Source organism: Camelus ferus, chromosome 19 (assembly GCF_009834535.1).
Source record: "Camelus ferus isolate YT-003-E chromosome 19, BCGSAC_Cfer_1.0, whole genome shotgun sequence".
Taxonomy (NCBI): Eukaryota; Metazoa; Chordata; class Mammalia; order Artiodactyla; family Camelidae; genus Camelus; species Camelus ferus.
Window position 1 is genome coordinate 19,347,632 of NC_045714.1, and position 6,656 is coordinate 19,354,287.

The following is a 6,656-nucleotide window of genomic DNA, read 5'->3' on the forward strand; positions in this document are numbered from 1 at the left end:
TGCTCTCTTATCCGTGCTCCTGGCATCAGCTCTCAGATAAACTACTGACTCTGTGGATGTTCAACCTAAGAAAGCCATTCAGTGTAACTTGACAAGTAATTTTTACATACACACACAAGCAGGCATAGACATGTGTGTGTATATATATATATGTATAACCTTTCCAGGTAAGATTTAAGGGAGCCCAAAATTATTTATTGCAATGGGATCTAAAAAATAGTTTATCCCTAAGGAAATTACAGCCTTGCATCACATTGTAGTTTCTTTTATTTCTTTTTTTTATTGCCAAAGTGATAAACACTTACTGCAGAAATACTTAAAATATAGCTAAACAAATAGGATAAAATTTATATCATCAATTGTCTTACCACCCAGGGTGTTCCACTGTTAATATTTTGGTGAGCATCTTTTCAAATACAAGGATGAATGTGTGTGTGTGTGTGAGTGAGTGAGTGTGTGTGTGTGTGTATACACATGCTCACAGATAGAATCATGATGTATACACTGTTTGGAATTCATTTTTTTCCATTTAGGAATGTCTTAAACACCTTCCACATAAATATTCTGCTGCCACTGCGTTTTAATAGTGGACCGGTTTTCCACTGTAGCACTGCCTTAATTCATTTACTCAGCTGCCCTTCATTGGACACTGAGGCTGACTAGTCCATTTTTAAAACAGACATCAATTCTTTGATCCTCTCAACAACACTGCCGAGAATTCGGGTCAAACAGAACAGAGTCTGTTTGACAGATGGGCCAGCAAGGGCCCGTCTCATAAAGGAGACAAGGGAAAGGCATGTGAGGCGTTACAGGGACCACTAAGTACTGTACTCTGTGGAACTGAATGCAAGTTGCATTAAAGATGCCAGTTTACCCCCCACCCTGCACACACCTTTCAGTGAGGCCTCTGTTCACGCATCACCAGATCAGCAGGCGTCCTGCCACGTCACTCTACTCTTTTGGGTCACCACTGATTGAGCTAGGATGGATACCTGACCCAACGAAGGGCGATCCATGGACTGGCCAGACTTATGGTTTGTGTACCCTGACTGGAAAGGATGAACTGGGTCAACCAAAGTCTTCTTGTCACAAGATTTAGAACTAAGAGATTGAGAGGAAAGTTTCTGGTCAGTTGTAGGGGCCACTGAGCATGAAGAATCGAGGATGGGGTCATTTGCAAACCAAAGATACCAGAGAGTAATGCTCAGTGGAAGAAGATTGGGAGGTAAAGACTGGATAAAAATAACACAGAGAGAGTGTGGAGAAAAGGGGACCGTCCTACACTGCTGGTGGGAATGTAGTCTGGTGCAGCCACTATGGAAAACAGTATGGAGGTTCCTTAAAAACCTAGCAATAGACTTACCATGTGATCCAGCAATCCTACTCCTGGGCATATATCCAGAGAGAACTCTAATTTGAAAAGATATACGTGCCCCAGTGTTCACAACAGCACCATATACAGTAGCAAAGACATGGAAACAACCTAAATGTCCATCGACAGATGACTGGATAAAGAAGCTGTGGTATATTTATACAATGGAATACTACTCAGCCATAAAAAAGAGTAAGATAATACCATTTGCAGCAACATGGATGGACCTGGAGATCGTCATTCTAAGTGAAATAAGCCAGAGAGAGAAAGAAAAACACCATATGTTATCACTTATATGTGGAATCTAAAAAATTGACACAAATGAACTTATTTTACAAACAGAAACTGACTCACAGACATAGAAAACAAACTTGTGGTTGCCAGGGGAAAAGGGTGTGGGAAGGGATAAACTGGGAGTTTTGGGATTACAGATACTAACTACTATATATCAAACAGATAAACAACAAGGTCCTACTATATAGTCAGTATCTTGTAATAGCCTATAATGAAAAAGAAGATGAAGAGGAAGATATATATGTGTAACTGAACCACTATGCTGTACACCAGAAATCAACACAACATTATAAACCAACTATATTTCAGTAAAACACAAATCTCTTCCAAAAAAAAAAAAAAACAGAAGAAAATAAGGAGGGAGTGGGGGAAGGAGAGGTGGAGATGACCCCCCCCCCAGAACTGACCGGTTCACACCCCACTGAAGCCTACTTGTTCAGCCATTTCTAATCCTTTCTGTATTCTTGACTAAATTTCCCATATCACACGTTTATTTTACTATTTCGTAACTTGAACTCATCTGAGTGTCAGTCTATGCTTCATAAATGAAAGGTTTCTGACTTGGATGTAAAGGGTACAGACAGACACAGACAGGGGAGTCAGTACGTGCTGGGGTTGCCAGGGGAACATTCACGGAGGAAGGGAGCCCTGTCCTGGCCTTAGGGGAGGCGTGGGGTTTGGATGGTGGTGATGAGCTGGAAGATAGGCAGGGATGGTGGGACAGGATGGGACAGGGTCTGGGGGAAGGAACCTGTGAGTTCCCACGCCAAGTCCTTTCTGAAGGAGAGATACTGGCCGTCAAGGAGGAAGAACCTCAATGAAGACCAAGAGAGATCTTCACCCTGAACGAGGAAGAGCCCACTGTGTCATCTGATGGCTAAAACCCGGAGGGCACTGGTCCCTCTGGGTCTGGGAGAGGCGTAGCTTAGGAAGTGAGGCGATGGGAGACAGGGGTAGAATGAGGGCCCCTGGGGTTCTGTGTGCTGTAGTTCACCACCCCCCAACCCCCACAGAACGGATCTGCTTCACGTCTCCTCAACCAGCCGCAGCTCAGCTGGCTTCCTCCACTCATTCCACCCCAGCCCTGCTGAGACCTCGTCCTGGTGCTGGGAAAAGACTTCCAATCGAAGGGAGATGAAAGACAACTGCACGACTCTTGCCCTTGAGCCCATTAGAAAGTCAAGGACGCGAACACTGCTGAGTGGAAACAACGTCACATGGAAAATTTCTCCTCTGCAGCCAAAGAAGTTCCCAACACTTATGAACAGGTACTGGTAGCAAGAAACACAGGTTCTTCAAATCCCTTCACTGTGGGTATTATTTAAAAATTTAGGAATGTAAGGCATTGCTCCCCCTAGGAAACTGAAAACTTGTGCCTTCATTCACTGCCAGTCAATCAATCAAAAATTTGATTTGGTTTCCATCCTGGCGCTGCCATCATGAGCGTAAGTGAGTGGAGGTGGGACCAGGTAATGGTGATGACGTCACCCAGGAGGAAGGCCACATTTCTCCTAGGCACCCCTGAGCACTTTGCTGGGCGCTGGTGCAAGGCCAAAAAAAAAAGTGAACTTAAGCTGTTGGAGGAAACCCATTCCACTCCCGCTGCTTCCCGGAGCGCCTTGCACTCCCCGGCCCACAGGGGCAGCGCGGGGGGAGCGCAGCTGCGGGTCTCCCTTCCCCTCCCCCGCGCCCCTCGCGCCCAGCTCCGTCAGTAATGAGGCCGATGCTCTGTTTGTCCCATCCGAACTCCTTGCTATGGACCATACGGCCCCAATTGGCCCAGCCCTTCTGGCTGTTGCCCCCTTATCTCCTTGGGTCCCCCTCTGTCATGCCGGGCGGTCACCCTGCTCCTCAGGCACAAGCAGCCGGTCTCGGCCTCTGGGACGGCGGACTTGCTGCCTGGGACCCACAGGACCGCGTGCAGTCCCTCCGGTACAGTCAGTCTTGCTGCATCGCGGCCGGTGTCTTCCTGCAACTCAGGGCGCTGTGCAAAGTCATGCCACCCAAACCACGGGCTCACAGGGGGATCGGGCGTACGGGCAGAGCCCTCAAAATATCAGCGATGCATTTAAAAAGATGGGAACCCAATAAAGAATTTTAAATATCGGGACAGAATAAAAATGGTAGTGCAGTTTTACAGAGGTAAGCGGTTGAGAAATACTTACGTATGACAGTAACTGTGTCCCTTCCCCTTGAAACAGGCCCGCGGAAGTGGACGTGGGGAGGGCAGCAGCTTGCGGGTACTGTGCGTGGGATGGAGGGAGGGTCTGGAATGGGACCCACGCTGACCACGAGGGGCGCGGGGCGCGGTGATGGGGGAGGAGGCGGGGGAGGAGCCGGGGAGGGGGGGGGAGCCCGCGCGGGCGGGGGGCCGTGCCCCGCATCTTCCCAGCGTTTCTGCAGACGAAGTCACACATCAGCAAATGCGAAACGTGTGTCCTAACGCAGGGACCACCCTGGGACGGGAAGGACGGACTCACACCCCGCAGCGAGGGTGACGGCAGGGCGGTCGGGCTCCAGCGGCCTCTCCGCCCCCTCCACTCCCGCTCAGTCGGCAGGGCCTCCCCTCCGCGGCTCGGGGCTGCGCGCCCTTCTCTGCGCCAGTCGTCACCCTCTGGACTGATCCTGAATACTGACGGCTCTGGGTTTTCACCGTTGGTTCGTCCTCTTTGGCCTCCAGGCTTCAGGAGGGGAGGGAGGCTCCCTGGCACTTGTGCCCCCGGCCCCCGCCTAGTGTTGGGCGCACGAAGGTGTAAATACCGAATATTTAGATAATATTTAAATCTGTGTTTTCCATCATATTAGCTCCTGGGTAAGGGGTATGGGATTCGCAGTGCCACCCCTCTCCCACCCAGCCCTTTAATAAAAGTCAGGGAGAAATTTTGGATTTTTTTTCTACCTTTAGATGTGCCTGAGTTACCACTGCCGCAGAACACATTACCCCCAAAGTAGAGACCAGGACACTCACTTCATTGTGCTCGGGGCACAAAGGGCTGGCTCGTTCCTGCTCTGCTATGTCCAGAACCTCCACTGGGAAGATTGAGGACTTGGGGAGGCTTCACAGCCAGACCGGCTCCCCCCCAGGTCTGGGCCTGGCTGGGATGCCTCAGAATTGGGCACTGGCGGCCAGAGGGCCCCCTGTGAGCCCTGTGTGTGGCCTGGCTTCCTCACAGCATGGCGGCCTCAGGGTAGTTGACTTCCTGGCGCTCCAGGGCTCGACGCAACAGTTTTCCAGCACACAAGGCGGAAGGCTGGGCCACCTCTTGTCACCCAGCCTCAAGAGTCACGGAGGGGCATTTCTGCCAGCTCTAGTAATCAGAAAGTCACAAGCTGTGGAACGATGTCTAATGTGACTCCCCAAAGGTGTTCTGCCCTGACCCAGGGGACCCGTGCATATGACAAGGTGTCGCTTCCACGGTCACGTCATATTACAAGGCACAGCTGACCTTGAGATAGGGAATTATCCAGGTAGGCCCGATCCCATCACAGGAGCCCGTAAAAGCAGAGGGACTTTTTTAGTTGATGGAAAAAGAGAAAGTCACAGAGGTTAAAAATGAAGTGCAAAACCTCCAAACCAACTGAAGGAGAAGAAAGAAAGAAGGAAACAAAGAAAGAAGGAGAGAAAGAAAGAGAGAGAAAGAGAGTGAGAGAGAAAGAGAAAGAAAGAGAGAGAAAGAAAGGAGAGAAAGAGAGATAAAGAGAAAGAAAAGGAAGAAGAAAGAAAGAAAGAAAAGAGAAGGAAGGGAGGAAGAGAGAAAGAGAGAAAGGGGAAAGAATCCAGGAAAATGGAGAAAAGAGAAAAACAGGACAAATAGAAACCATAAAGTTCGCTGCTAGGTGGATAGTCACCCAACGGACAACTACAGGGTAATGCAAAGGCGTGAACTCCAAACAAAATACAAGGCATCTCAGAAGGATCATGTTGAGGAAAAAGCAAGTCCCAGGAGAACACGGAGAGTACGCGTGAACCTCTGAAGGGAAAGCGTGAGGCAGAATGAAACACGTTGGTCAGGGATGCTTACACATGTAGCAGAGCTATAAATAAAAGCAAAGTTGGAATAAACAGAAGACCCAAGGTGGTGATTACCCCTGGGAGGGGCCGAGACCAGAGGGAAGGCCCAAAGGGCTTCAGGGAAACTGTTACTGTTTCACCCCCTAAGCTGGGTGGCGAGCGCAGGATCTCGTACATTTGTGACTCTTCCTTTTTACAAAAATTATTTTGCATGTGTTTACTTATAAAATGTAAAAGTTAAGAAAGAAATGGACACTGGACAGCCGGTAATCCTAAGCCCCTTTCCCTAGATTCGGGGCTACCTTGTCTTTCCCGAGGACACCGGGGAGTCCGTCGTCACCACAGCCGGGGCTCGGGGACCCTAATGCCCGGAACGTCCCATGGTGGCGCCTCAGTCTCCCTGACCGGTTGTAGGTGCCCCTGACGTGTTTGTGTAGGGGCACGAGGCCAGTTAAAGGGGAAAGTGTTTCAATTGTACTCTTTAAACCTGAAGTTTGATTTCCTTTGACTTAAAAGAGCTGGGATTCTCTATTCAGATTTTTCAATACCTCAGAGTTGCAAAATTCTACAAATAAAATTTTAACTGCGTAATTTCACTCTTTAAAATAACGAAGGACCACGTTGAAAACGCAGAAGGGTAACATGAAGTCCGGTGCTGAACGGTGTTTACTGGGCAAGTCCGTGCATTATGTTGACCGGGAAAGGAGGGCGCTCCAAGCACAGTGCAGCCCCACCGAGGTGCGGTCCCGCAGGCTCAGCCCTCTAGGGGGGTGGCCGGGCCACACTGGCGCTGACCCCCCCCCCCGTGACGACGCCTCCACGCCCACACCTGCCAGCTCTGCAGGAGCCTAGTTTTTCCCCAGGATTCCACACCCCTAGGAACCGGCCCCCACAATCCGCATCACCTAAGAGGGGTAGGTAAGCGAAGTTGTACCAGGTACTGCCAGCAGCTGGTGCCCCGCCGCGTCCCCTCAGCAC